Consider the following 12,968-nt stretch of genomic DNA (forward strand, 5'->3'; position numbering starts at 1 on the left):
CTCCTCTGAGTTCCAGGTCAATCAGCATTCACAAAATATTACCTTTCTAAAAAATTTTTTTAAATTAATTTTTATTGGAGTATAGTTGATTTATAATGTAAAATATTACCTTTCTAAAAAGTTTACTTTTGACTAACTCCCCCCCCCGCAGTTTGACTTTAAACACATTAATCAAAGTACTAGTCTTTATACACTCCTCCTTAAATACAAATAGGATCATATAATATTTGAGGCTGAAAATTATTTTATATTCAAGTAAGTCAATATGAAGTAATGTGACCAGAAAAACTAATATATTGGACCCTGTCCTTTTCAAAGCCTTTTGTCAAAAACTTGAATAAAGACCTGGAAAGTAGACACCACATATGACACAAACATCTGAAAGAGTAACAATGCGCTTAACGACTTTCTTAAGATTTAATGACTTTCTTGGAATGCTGGATAAAATTAAATTGGATTTAAGAATAAGTAGTGGGCTTCCCTGGTGGCGCAGTGGTTGAGAGTCCACCTGCCGATGCAGGGGACACAGGTTCGTGCCCCGGTCCGGGAAGATCCCACGTGCCGCGGAGCGGCTGGGCCCGTGAGCCATGGCCGCTGAGCCTGCGCATCCGGAGCCTGTGCTCCGCAACGGGAGAGGCCACAACAGTGAGAGGCCCGCGTACCAAAAAAAAGAAAAAAAAAAAAAGAATAGGTAGTTAGTCATAGCTCAAGAACTGAATTTCATACAGAATACAGACCCAGCCTGTTCATATAAAACAGGACAGTTAGTAACAGCTAGTAGTGTGACAGCACTGCTTTACAAAAATTGCTACTTTGATAGAAATCTAATGCACAAATCTAGAATTGTGACAGTTCTACTGAATCTTGTGTTTATCACATTGTTTAGAGCATTACGCTCAATTCTGGTCTTCATTAAGACAAACATTAAAAACAAACTAAATTGGATACAAAAGAAAAATTTCGTAACTGTTCAGTTTACCCATAGGTGGAAACAAGTTATATCTTAAACTCATTCTCTACTTTCACCATTAGCCAAGCAACCCAAAGAGCTGTGAAATGAAGTGATAAGTAATTTTCCTGAGGCACAAAATGCCACAATGCCATGAGGTATGTGAGAGAAGGATGCTTCTAGGAAATAAGCTTAGACATCTCTCCCTATCTCTCCTGCTGTCTCATCCCCAGAGTTTGTTTTGCTTTTTAAAGAAACAGTAACTCTCGTGAAGAGATACATAACTGTTTCTTTGTGGGGGAAAAAAGAGCTCTGAAAAGAAAGCCAAATCCTCGTGCAGATGATGGAAGCCAAGTGAAAGTGAAGAGGTTTGAATGCTATCATGGTGTTCAAATATTTGGAAATTTAGAAGATCTTAAAATGACTGTTAAAGGTTGACTACAGTGTCTTCCTGGGCACCACATATGTTCAAGCAACAGCAAGATAAGCCTTTATCAAAAATATTTTAAAAGGTAACTTCTGCTTTGAGTGAGGGGTTGAACTGGTCAACTTCTAAGGTCACTTCCATTGCTAACTGTTATAATCACTTAGTTATTCAGAGTGACATAACACTATTTGCAGCAACATGGATGGACCTAGAGATTATCATACTAAGTGAAGTAAATCAGACAAAGACAAATATATGATATCACTTACATGTGAGATATCACTTTCTGTGAGAAGGACTCACAGACATAGAAAACAAACATGGTTACCAACAAGGAAAGGGTGGGGGGATAAATTAGGAGTTTGGGATTAACAGATACACACTAGTATATATATAAGAGAAACAACAAGGATCTACTGTACAGCACAGGGAACTATATTCACCATCTTGTAATAACCCATAATGGAAAAAAATCTGAAAAAGAATATATATATATGTGTATAACTGAGTCACTTTGCTATACACCTGAAACTAATACAACATTGTAAATCAACCACACTTCAATAAAAAATAAATTAAAAAAATAAAGTTAGAGTGACATCCAATATTTTTAAGATCATCTGCTATTATAATAGTAAAGCTAAGAATATCACCACGTTGACTGCCTCTACTACAAATAGCACTACAGCAAAAGCATTAAAAATTGTTATTTTTAAAAACAAAGTGTAATACCAATAAATCTGTTGCAGTTTTAATCAAAATGGTAGAAGGGCTCAGACTGTTCTTAGAAACTGAAATATGTGAATTAAGTTTCTGGGGCCAAGAAAGCCTTATCAGAAAAGAAATGTAGCTATCAAATCTTCTGTATTATAAATTACTATCCCAGCAAAGTAAAGCTGTGTGTCTATCACTTACTCTATAAGGTGACTGCCAGAGCACTCTTTTGGACAACTTGTAGTATTTTAAAACTGTTCGTATTACACAATTACTTCTCTTACAACAGATTCAGTTTAAATCCCAGCTCTAACATTTAGTAGCGACGTGTTTTTATAGCATAATTGTGGCATACACATATTTATGGCATAAGCATTTCCAGTCATTAAATATAATCCTGAATTTTTATTTCCTCATCTGTTGGCTATATCTTCTAGTCTGTTGTGAGATTTAAGCGTGTATAAAGCTGTTAGATGGTGTCTGGTACTTAATAATGAGCTTAATAAACGGTAATAACATTTTCAAAACTTATAGATAGTAAATAAAAACTAATGCATAAATAAGTTCTTAGTCAACTTTATTTTTTAAAGGCAAGTATGTTGGATTTTATGGGAGAAAAAGAGAAGCATTCTGTTCAAGATGCTCATCCAACATCATGAATTATTCTAAACCTTTCATATAACTAAAGGGCTGCCTTTAAGGGTTGGAATTGTAAGTTTAAATTTTTAAGTGTAGAGAATGGGTTAGCATCCCTCCCCACCAAGCACTGGCTCTATTCCTCTACCATTAAAACGATCTGTCTTGAGACATGTTAACCTACCCATCTCTTTCTCCTACTTTCTACTTTCATTTTTTCCATGTTTTCAAATTTGTCATAAATATAACTATACAACCAAAGAAATTTATTTATTTATTTTTTGGTCAGGTCAGGAAATCAAGCAATCAGCACATATAAGCTATTCTTGACTTTTCAATCCTTACTCAATAGCTCTTTCTTCATCAGGAGAGATATTTTGTGTCTCCAAAATGTCAGAAGACTCTGATTCTACAGTTGGGAGATATTTCATCTTTCTACATTCTGTATCCTAATTGTGGTGTGGGCTACCTGTAACTACACATATCAAAAAATCCAATTTTTCTTAATCAAAATTTTAACACTTATACAGCAATATAACCAACCTTCCACATCTCTGTCAAAAGGCTTATTTCAATAACATCCTTTCCCTGCTTTTAAAATAAAATTTCTCTATCTGTCCCATTTCAGAAGTAATTCTTCATATTATGTTCAATTCAGATCTACAAAGTTTAAACCTAACATTAAAAACAGTTACTTAGGGCTTCCCTGGTGGCGCAGTGGTTGACAGTCCGCCTACTGATGCAGGGGACACGGGTTCGTGCCCCGGTCCGGGAGGATCCCACATGCCGCAGAGCGGCTGGGCCCGTGAGCCATGGCCGCTGAGCCTGTGCTCCGCGACGGGAGAGGCCACAGCAGTGAGAGGCCCGCATACCGCAAAAACAACAACGACGACAAAAACCAAAACAAAACAAAAAAAAAAACCCCAGTTTCTTAAAAATACAGGCCAAGGGACTTCCCTGGTGGCACAGTGGTTAAGAATCCACCTGCCTGGACCTAGAGTCTGTCATACAGAGTGAAGTAAGTCAGAAAGAGAAAAACAAATACCGTATGCTAACACATATATATGGAATCTAAGGAAAAAAAAAAAAGGTCATGAAGAACCTAGGGGTAAGACGGGAATAAAGACACACCTACTAGAGAATGGACTTGAGGATATGGGGAGGGGGAAGGGTAAGCTGTGACAAAGTGAGAGAATGGCATGGACATATATACACGACCAAACGTAAAATAGATAGCTAGTGGGAAGCAGCCGCATGGCACAGGGAGATTAGCTCGGGGCTTTGTGACCACCTAGAGGGGTGGGATAGGGAGGGTGGGAGGGAGGGAGACGCAAGAGGGAAGAGATAGGGGAACATATGTATATGTATAACTGATTCACTTTGTTATAAAGCAGAAACTAACACACTGTTGTAAAGCAATTATACTCCAATAAAGGTGTTTAAAAAAAAAAAAAAGAAATCCACCTGTCAATGCAGGGGACACGGGTTTGATCCCTGGTCCGGGAAGATCCCACATTCTGCGGAGCAACTAAGCCCGTATGCCACAACTACTGAGCCTGAGCTCTAGAGCCCATGAGCCACAGCTACTGAGCCCTCGTGCCACAACTACTGAAGCCCACGCACCTAGAGCCTGTGCTCCACAACAAGAGAAGCCACCGCAATGAGAAGCCCGCGCACCACAACGAAGAGTACCTCCCGCTCGCCACAACTAGTGAAAGCCTGCACGCAGCAATGAAGACCCAACACAGCCCCCAAAAAAAGTTCAAACATCAAAATAAATAACATTAAAAATATATACAAATATAGGCCAAGCAACAATAGTCATATTGCCAAAAATATAAATTGTAATTGCAACTGAAAAAGTATAAAGTGGTTTTTTTGAAGATTAAAATGTTAAGTATAGTTTTATTCATATATTCTCTTTCCTCTTTGAAAGCTGATAATCTACATATGATATTTTAATAAACATTTGTTTCCAAATTATTAGAAACACTTAATAAGTTATAATGCCCATCTTTAAAATACACTGGATAAACTAGAATTCTGTACTTGCTGTTGGGCAACTACTTAACCCATTTTCATAATAAGTTCTAAGCTTTCTGTTCCTAGTGACCATTTCTCCAGTCTCCCAAATGTTTTTGATGTTGCTCTAAACCCATATCCTTAATATGTCTCCTTAAGGAGCCTTTCAGAGCACTGGCCTCCACAGGGCCTTTGTGCAAATAGAAAAACACACCCTCTGGGAAGATACAGGTACTCATCTTGGTGAGAGGGCTGATGTCTTGTGAGGGAGAAGAGAAGTGGAGGCACAATTTCTGCTGGAGGCCTAGCCAGGGCACAGGACTCTGAAAGCAGATCAAGGGCTAGATTTCAGTCCTTGTTGCCTCCTTCAGCCAGGCATCTTTGTGCAGTGCACAAATGGTACAACCATATACAGCAGCCCTGCACTTTCAGATTATTCATTAGGAAAGGAGGAAGATCGATTATTAACCTCTCTAGACACCCATTCTCTAACTACATATGCACCATGAGGAGATCTTCCAATCTCGTTGAGAACCTATCCTCCCGTAATTCAACTTTCTACTTTTCATGCGTCCCTTTTGTTTTAAATGTGGTTAAGACTCATGTGATATCAAAGAATATTAAACTCAAAAAGTATAAGAAATACATTTAATGTGATCTTTGTAACAATCCTCTAAGATAGGGGAAACCGATATTATCCTTATTTTCCAGATGAATAGTGTATCCACAACTTGAAGAAGCCAAGTCACTTGCCCCCAAGTGACAAAAGGATTAACCCCAGATTTTCAAACTCCTAGTCCAGAGCTCATTTTGAGTATTCAACACACCTAAAAATCAAGAGGTCTCACTACTTATTCCTCCCTGCTTATAACCTTTCAGCCTCATTAATTGACTTAAATTCTCTTAGGGTCACCAAGGATCACTCAAGCCAAATCCAAGAGCCCTATCTCACATATTTTTCTGAACTCTGCTACATTTGGCTGTCACAATCCTATTTTAGAGATTTTCCTTTTCCACCCTGATTTCTGTAGTGACTTCTTTCTTAAGTTAGTCATTCTGGTTCTCCTTCTCTTGCCATAGATTATCTTCGACATCCTGTTACATTTCTCTGTCTAAATAAACCCACTCCACTTTGCAGTTCATCCTGGAAATGGTTGTCCCAAGTATGTAGTTAAGGCTCTAATTTATATCTCTACTCCTGTAATGCTGCCATTTCCTGTTTGATGAATCTATTCTATTTTTAGGCTTTCATCACTTCTGGCCTTCATTAATTCCAACTGCTGCCTGATCCTATGCAGTATTCATTTCTTATAGCAGTTATGTCCCAAAGGGTAGGATACAAATGAGTACTGATGGTATATTAGATGATTTTAAGTAGTCCATAGAGGAATATTTAAAATTACATGTTTAACACATGTTGGGGGGAAAAAACTCTAACACCAAATAATCACATAAATTTTTCTTTTAAACTCACTTAATTAAAAGATAGGAAGCTAAATTAAACAAAAATATTGACAGATGGTTTGAAGATAAAGCAAAAATTGTGAATGACTGAAGTTTGAGAAACACTGGCCACTGGGAAATCCATGTAGCATAGAAGTTAAGCACTCAGGCTCTGGGTCAATAATCTGAATCTCACCTTCTAGCTAAGTAACTTTGAACAAATTACTACATCTCTTTAAATCCAGTTTTCTAGTTGTGTAATGGGAATAAAATAATCCACATTCTAGGCTTATTGTATGGAATGAAAGAGATAATCCTCAAAGTGTTCTTAGCTCAGTGCCTGGCATGGTAAGTGCTCACTAAATATTAATAATTACAATTATTCTTAGTCCCTCCTGGCCATCATGCCTTTACTTGTAACCAACTGGGTACTCGACCTATATACTATGGACAATTTTCCATATATGAATTTTCTGCCCCAAATTTCCATTACCTGTCTGTATATCTTTATTTTTATATTCTGGTATGAATCCAAAGATCACATGATAACTTTTAATATTAATCCTTAAGACTGTGAACATCTCGGCAGTACGAACCAAAAGCCATTTTCCTCTCATGCACTGTGCCTTACAAAATTAAAAGAATCTGTAATGTTTGTTGAATAAATCTAAAAATTAGTAAGGATAATCTGATGCAAAGAAATCTCACAATGTACAGAACATAAACACAAACTATTTGAAAGCATCTGATACTATTCTAATAGGTAAATAAAGGGGGAAAAATGACTGGGGTATTCTTTTGCTCCACTAAGGCATTTGTCAGTTGAACCTTAGTTGTGGGTCTAATCTTTCTGTTTCCTAATCTCATTTATTCAATAACATATAATAAACTCTAGATACATGCGAACCACTGTACAAAGTGATAAGACACGGAAACAGTCTAGTAAAGGAAAACAGACTAATATCAGAAGGCAGACAAGAAACAGAAAACTACTATATAATGTTATGTAAATAATACCCAGTATTGGGGCTTCCCTGGTTGGCGCAGTGGTTTAGAATATGCCTGCCAATGCAGGGGACACGGGTTCAAGCCCTGGTCCGGGAAGATCCCACATGCCGCGGAGCAACTAAGCCGCCCATGTGCCACAACTACTGAGCCTGTGCTCTAGAGCCCGTGAACCACAACTACTGAGCCCGCATGCCACAACTACTGAAGCCCACATGCCCAGAGCCCGTGCTCTGCAACGAGAAGCCACCACAATGAGAAGCCTGTGCATCGCGACGAAGAGTAGCCCCCGCTCGAGTAGCCCCCGCTCGCCGCAACTAGAGAAAGCCCATGCGCAGCAACAAAGACCCAACGTAGCCAAAATTAAATAAATTAAAAAAAAACACCCAATAGTGTTTTTTTAATACTAGATGTGCTTCACAATTGCTGATTATGTCCTGCTCTTCTTTAATGTAGAGCACCTAGCAGCACCACACATGGGTGAGTACATTACATTAACAGTAATAATTCCACTGCTATCTTGTGTTCAACTCTAGGTATAGGCTAACCACATAAAAGTTTCTGTCAACTAGACAACTGTTGAAACTCAGTAATAGTCCTTGTTCTGATTTGCCAGAAAATATGTGCACACAAAGCCCCCAAAATGTGACAGGCATTCTGTCAATCTAGAGCAAAATAATGACTAGAAATATAACTGGCAAAAGGGTCAGACTACATTTAGCCTTTGGGGAAGGGGGGAGGACACACATACAATAAAAATTTTACTGAAATCACCCTCTCTAGAGAACACTTTTACCCCCAAAGATGTCCTGACTGATGCATCAATGGCATTATTGAGAATTTTTAAATGTTATGACTCAAAACTAAGTTATTAATTCTCAAGACTTCGAAGCAACAGTTAACACAGACTGAGACAAGCTTTCATTGTGTCAGTCTATTCATAAGATGACAAGGCTCGCTTTACTGAAAGTATATTAGTCATAACTCAGGCAGACACAACTTTTGGATCTCCTTCATGGTAAGAATAGGGTTCTATACCAGTTTGTGTCAACATTTTATGAATGATCAATTCGTGCCTTACACAAATATGGCATAAATAGCATCTGAAAAACGAGTTCCTCAACTGAATTACAAACTGAAGTGGTGTTTGGGGTCTGGGGGAAGAAGGAAACCACTTGGAGGGAGAGGAGGACATAATATAATCTTCAAAGACATTTTATCATAAGGATGGTGGGGTGGGGTAGGGGTAGAGGGGAGACAGGGACTTTGAATGAGGCAGAACTTCTGTATTTTCAGCTATGCCCAATATACTGATCACAGGGGTACTGACTCTAGAACATGAAGAAATCTTTAAGAAACAAAACCCAATATATAAGTGTAAAAAAAAAGAAAAAAAAGATATTTAAGTCCAAAAAAGCCTTAAAAAAAAAAAAAAGGAAAACTATTTCTTAAGTTCCCAAAGGTATACTCCATTCTGAGAATATACAGGTTACCCACTGCTTGGAAGAAGAGTATTTTCTTCTACCAGTATTCTGTCATTCTCCTTCCACTACTAGTTGACCTTTTACTATGTACTGAGCACAGTAATAAGCTCTTTACATACATTATCTGTGATAAACCTACAGCAAGCCTTTGAAGGAGTTACTACTATTATCATCTCCATTTTACAGATGAGGAAATATTTTATCAATAATATAGGCCAGATATCAAAATTTAAAACTTATCTGTCATACCACAGCATTTGAGTTTTACTCGACTGGCTTTTCTATCCCCAGAGTAGCTATAATGTATTTTTTACACCTTGGAACACTTTAACCTTCACATGCAACCATGTTTCTATACTAAGTCAAGGAAAACAGAAACTAGGTTAATAATGCTGTATCTTATTTAGGTCCTATAGTTTGCAAAATTACAAGAAACAGGGAGGCAGTTCGACAGCTTAGAGCATCCCCTTTGCGTTTAGACAACCTGGGTTTGAATCTATACAGCACCATCAATAACTGCTGTGTGACCTTGGTCAAACTACTTTAATTTCTCAGATTTCATTTCCTCATCTGTAAAATGGGGATGATGATAGTACCTCCCTCAAAGGCTTGCTGTAGGATTAACAAAGAGAATGTCTGTAAAGAGCTTATTTATGTGCTCAGTACATGGTAAAAGGTCAACTAGTGGAGGGAAAACAGCCACATACCGAAACACAAAAGTAAAAAGTCTATATTCTGAAAATTCCATTATGGAAAAGGAGAGAATTACTCGTTGACTATATGCTAGAAACTCAAATTCAACCTATTCCTTTTTTTAGGGGATCAATGCATTTGAAGTGAACCAGAAAAGATGCTGCAGTGCATTTATGACACACACCTAAAAATGGCTCCAGTCTGAGCAGCATCTTAATTACCAACAGAGGAGGTTAATCTACTTCTAACAAATGCTGGAGTTGGGCTTAGTGGGCGTTTAAGTATCACCCTATCATTTTTATTTGCGGGAATAAGCTATCAAGCATTTAATCAAAAATCCCGATTCTTCTGGGGGCATTCCAAATGAAAATCTTACAGCACAGTTGCCTACTGTACAATTCTAAGTACCCTGGCGAGGTATGAATCTATGGACATAGTCTGAAGATCGGTCAATGCGGAAATCCGGCTAGCCTTAGAAGCCAGCAAACATCAGACACGTCGGAAACCTCAAAAGAATCTCAGATCAAGTCAAAACATATACACATCCCTTTAAAGGAATTAGACACATTCCTCTCAAGGGAAGGAAGAATTTATCAGTGCTCCTATTGGCCCCCTATGCCCTTTTCTTCAAGCCCTAAAGTGGGGCCTTTACCGTAACACCAACACTAATGCTATCTCAAAGAGAGAAAGCTGCGGAGTGAGATTCACCAAGTTAGCGGATGCAGAGGCCTAGGGTGAGAAAAGACTATCCGAACCCGCCTCTGGAGTTGGGGAAGCACGTCCCTAGCGGAAGTAGGACTGGTCCTCATTCCCCGAAGAGCCTCTCACCGAGCCCGGCCTTTAACCCGGTCTCTCCCGCACACTACTCATTGCAATTTTCACCCTCACTAAACATGAAAAAGAGGTAGGCATTAAAGAGCCTAGATGAGCCTCTGAGTTGTTTGGGGGGACACATACCCACACTAGGAAAAGAGACCGCGCACCCGCCTATCCCGCGGGAAGGAAACTCCCTTCCCTTACCCGGCAACGCGCGTAATCCCCCTACAGGGCCTGAGTGGGAGGAGGCCGACGGGTCCGGAACTCCCGCTGCAGACCACATGGGGCGGGTCTGACTCCGGTTTTTCCCGCTCCCCAAGCAAGAGGCCGAGGCTCCCCCAGAAGCAGAGATGATGGTAGCCAAAGAGAAAAAGAGGATGCCCGGACCCAAGGCCCTCTCCACGCGGCTCCCTCGTCTCTGGGCGCCAGGTCGGCGTGTGCTCCCACGCCCCGGGCCGCCCCACGCCAGCCCTCCCGGATAGGGCCCGCTTTGATCGCAGCTCCTACGCCCTCGCTTTCCTTACCGGCCAGGATGAGTGTCAAGCTGAGTGTGCCTGCGCGCTTCGAGGGGCTCCGCAGAGCTCTGATAGGGGGAAGGGGAAGGGGAAATTAGGGGTAGGGGGCGGCTGTAAGGACCCCGGGCCCCAGAGAGCCGAAGCTGCGGATGGACAAACCGCCAAAGCACTTTCGCTTCTTCTCGAGAGGGAAATAGCGAGCGAGAAAAAGAAACAAGATGGCGGCTAGCCAGCCCCTACGTACGACGTCATGCGGCGGCGTACGTAAGGCAAATCCCCGCAAGACCGCCCCCCGGCGCAGAGACGGCCGGATCACGTGAGGTCTCCGTGACGACCCAACCTCGACGGAAGGCGACGGCGCCGCTTGCTGGACCGAGGGAGTTCCTGCGATCAGAGCCCAAGATGCAGGGTGAAGATTTCGCCTGAGATCTCTCCAGGAACTCTTAGAGACCTCATTACAGGTTGTTATGCCTCACGGAAGTGAGCACTCTTGTAGGTGCTGGATAGTTGTGTGAATTGGTTAAAACAACACTTTGGCAGTGTGTATCAAAATAAAACTATACATAATCTTTAACCTTGGTATTTGGCAGTATCGGTATTTTCTAGAAATGTACATACACAATACTCAGTATTCATAATACCAAAATCTGTTTGTTAATAAAGATACAGAGATAAATGCATTATGTTACACCAATATTATGGAATATTTGGAAGCCATTAAATTCAGAATAATGTTTAAGGACAAGGGAATGCTTAAGCCATAATACGCTTATGCCCTAAATATGCTATTAAAAACACACATATATGCATAGTCATTAAAAAAAAGACTTTAAAATGTACTCTGGGGCTTCCCTGGTGGCGCAGTGGTTGAGAGTCCGCCTGCCGATGCAGGGGAGGCGGGTTCGTGACCCGGTCCGGGAAGATCCCACATGCCGCGGAGCGGCTGGGCCCGTGAGCCGTGGCCGCTGAGCCTACGCGTCCGGAGCCTGTGCGCCACAATGGGAGAGGCCACAACAGTGAGAGGCCCGCATACCGCAAAAAAAAAAAAAAAAAAAAGTACTCTGAAATGTTTATAATGCTAAATACTTTAACAATAGTTTTCTTAGAGCCATCAGATGTTTAAAAATATTTTATGCATGGCTTTCTGTAATTTCCAGATTTTACAATCAGAAAAATTTTTGTGAGTGATAAAATTGTTATGAGAAACAAATGATAAATGTGTGTATACATATATAGTGCATACATGTGTGTATATAGTGTGCATGCTTATGTAAGTATATATAGCATTGTGTTTAAGATACAAAAAGGATTACATATTTTTTAGGCTTTAAAATAAGACTCAAACAGGTATGAATGAACAGTTCTGCTAATTAATTACTATGTAGTATGGATAAGTTAACATCCCTTAAATTCAGTTTTCTCATTTTGTAAAATGGAGATAATAACACCTACTTCTCAAGTTTGTGTTATTGACTCACCAAATATTTATTGAGCACCTACTATATGTGCTAGGTACTGGGATACAAAGGTAAAGAAAAGTTAAGATCTTGGTCCTAATGAAACAGTGTAGTGATGCAGATCACATAGTAGATTCGGATATGTGCAGTGAAGGAAACAAACAGGATATTAAGGTAAAGAATAACTGGGAAAAAAAGGGAGAGAAAAGAAGGTCAGGAAGGAAGGAAAGACAGAGGGAAGGAAGGAAGGGAAACAGGAAGGAAGAAAAGAATAACCAGGAAGACAGGCACTCCAGATTTACTTTATGTGGTCAGTGAGTACCTTTCTGAGAAGGTGCCATTTAAACTGGGACCTAAATGATAAGAGTAGGGACCTACTCAGCAATGCATAGAGTAGGTGGAAAAGTGCTCTGGACCAAATGAACTGCAATTATAAGTGCCCTGATTTGGGAAAGAGCTTGGAATGTTCTAGGAACTAGGAGGAGTCTGTCTGGAGCTTAGTTAAGAGAGAGTGGCACAAGATGAAACTAAAAGGAGAGACAAGGGCTAGGCTTAGAGGGGCCTTGGAGGCCAGGGTAAGGAGTTCAGAATGTCTTCCAGGTACAGTGAAAAGTCATTGGAAGATTTTAAGAAGGGGAGTCACATGGTCTGATTTTCCATTTTAAGGAGCTCACTGTTACTGCTGAGTGAAGAGTGTGAAGAATGGATTAAAGGGAGGTGAGAATAGAAGCAAGGAGCCCCACTAGGCAGTAATGAAGTAATTACAGTAGTGAAGAATGATAGTAGCTTGGAGTAGGATAAGAGGCT

General features: G+C 40.1%; 1 protein-coding gene across 15 annotated transcripts in view; it reads right to left on the reverse strand.

Moving 5' to 3' along the window:
• Positions 1 to 11,209, reverse strand: part of PRRC2C (proline rich coiled-coil 2C) — a 98,568-nt gene extending 87,359 nt beyond the window's left edge. For 4 of the 15 annotated variants that reach the window (XM_012533012.3, XM_012533010.3, XM_033428070.2 and 1 more), the window contains exon 1: positions 10,714 to 11,206. The gene's annotated coding sequence lies outside the window, so the exon portion shown is untranslated. Of the gene's footprint in view, positions 1 to 10,713 lie in introns of all 15 variants that reach the window. The other 11 variants (XM_012533011.3, XM_012533008.3, XM_012533009.3 and 8 more) reach the window with 5 other exon arrangements.
• Between the last annotated feature and the right edge of the window lie 1,759 nt (positions 11,210 to 12,968).

The sequence above is a fragment of the Orcinus orca genome, chromosome 1 (genome assembly GCF_937001465.1).
Source record: "Orcinus orca chromosome 1, mOrcOrc1.1, whole genome shotgun sequence".
NCBI classification, from domain to species: Eukaryota; Metazoa; Chordata; class Mammalia; order Artiodactyla; family Delphinidae; genus Orcinus; species Orcinus orca.